A 2,033-nucleotide genomic window follows, 5' to 3' on the forward strand; every position below is an offset into this window, starting at 1 on the left:
ATCTGATCCATACGGTCGTTGTTTACTGTTTGAAATTGAATGAGCAAATCGCGATTGGCTTTATCAGGATCCGGTTGTTTCTCGATCCAATACAAAATAGAAGTGAGTTGGGTTTGCATATCTTTCATCCGCCTATTCTCAGCCATTGACGTTAATGAAAGCACCAATGAAACGGAGAATTTTATCTAAGCAGAATGCAACAGTATAATCAGAGAATTTTGGTTTATACTGGAACTATTATGCAACAAATTACATAATAAAAAAAAAAAACTCAGAGAATCTTCCATCTAGAATTCCCCAGAGTGTATGGTTCAACCTGAAAAAGAAGATGAGATAAGAATGGTGAATGTGAAGTTTTGTTTCAGAGAGAGAATTGAGATCAGAATTCAGCAGAGGGAACATAATTTGGTTCATACCAGAGTCATGCCTTTTTCACCGAACAAAGTCCTTTAATAGTACACTCTCCTTACCTATTCTCACCCTGTTACACGTGTCATTTTTTACTGTTCCTTCTTCCACGTGTGCCTTTCTAGCATTTGCATTTTCCTCCACATTTCCTTCACTCGTTACACTGTCTTCGGTTGTGAGCCGTGAGGAGGAGCAGAATGTTGTTTTGGAATTCTGCAAAGGGTGCGTTGAGCATAAAAAGGCCTTTATTTCAATCCTTGCATTATTGTTAGTGATTTCCTTCTATGCTTAGTTCTGCAAGGTTTGGTTGTTGCATGGTTTCTACATTGTAAAAATCCTGGGTCATACTATAATCTCCCTCTGTTTGCATATGGATGTAGGCCCATAGCTTGCCATAAGTTGAACGATGCTAGTATTTTTATCACTTATATCTCGGGTAGTTTATTGTTTGACATGCCTGTGTATAACACAGTCACTCAATGTTAACCCAGATCCTCTACTATATTGTTTTGTGAATTATCCATATTTCCAACCAGTTATTTTGTATTATTCCTATCAAATATTACTATCAGGTAGAGTCCGTAGTTATTTGGAAAATTGAAAATAAATGGCTTTTCCAAGATGTTAAGTGTGTTTATTCCTAGGAATTACTACAGAGTGCATGGCTTGATGTTACCAAAGTTATTTATGCCTTTGATAATATTCATATTTAATGGTAACTTATATATGGATCCAGATTGCTGAAAGGTAGAAAGTACTTTGATGCATTGTCGCAAAAAGGTTCTATCAATGCTTTTATTCGATAGCATATTTTTTGGTTGGAACTGTAGATTATAGGCCAAGGGAGCAAATAAGCATTTGGAATGATTTGCTATGGCCCAGCAGTCATCTAGGCTCCAGACAGTATCCTTCACAATTTCCTTATTTTTACATTTACTTAACCCTTTATTTATTTTTTTTCCTGAATTTTCTTTAACCAAACTTTTAAAGCTGGGTCAACCCAAGCTACAGGGTTGACCGCTGCTCGTCAGATAGGGGGACATTGCAAAATCACACCCTCAAGACTTGACCAGTCTTCTCAAGAAGGTATCAGTTTTGCTAATGTTCTATTTATACTATTTTTCTGTAATATGTTTCATTATGTACTGTCTTCATTGGTAATGTACTTGTACCTTTTCATCTCTGTCTCTCTGCTATCAAAAACATTTTGTTGGTGGATGACTCTATGTTTAAATATTGAGATATGAAACCGTTTCTTGACCTGCTTGTGATGGTTGAAGCTTTTTGGAGTAGTTTTTTGACTTGTTTTTTAGCCTCTTTCATGAAGTAAACGAGATTGAAGTTCTTAATGTTTGCTTGCTGCTTCTTTTTTATAATAATTTTATTTAAAATAAAATTTCAACACAAGGTTATGATTGCCTGATTTTGTAATAAGAGTAGGTTAATGCTGAAACAACATCTAATAACTTGATTTAATTTGGTTTCAGCGTGTTTTGAAAGTTGTACATAATCATTAAATACATATGGTTGTTTCTTTTATTTAATGTTGATAACAATAATGGGCTTTAACACCCTGTTTTCATGTGATGCTTAGGTTTCTCAACATCTCCGCAGTAAAAATTGGG

The 2,033-nt window shown here is 35.0% G+C and overlaps 1 long non-coding RNA gene across 1 annotated transcript; it reads left to right on the forward strand.

Moving 5' to 3' along the window:
* Positions 1-587: 587 nt before the first annotated feature.
* On the forward strand, positions 588-1,667 carry LOC111242576. The gene is made up of 3 exons (XR_002669770.1): positions 588-630; positions 1,246-1,311; positions 1,399-1,667. It is a non-coding gene; the product is annotated as an uncharacterized LOC111242576 (long non-coding RNA).
* The last annotated feature ends 366 nt before the right edge of the window (positions 1,668-2,033 follow it).

This window comes from Vigna radiata, chromosome 9, assembly GCF_000741045.1.
Source record: "Vigna radiata var. radiata cultivar VC1973A chromosome 9, Vradiata_ver6, whole genome shotgun sequence".
NCBI classification, from domain to species: Eukaryota; Viridiplantae; Streptophyta; class Magnoliopsida; order Fabales; family Fabaceae; genus Vigna; species Vigna radiata.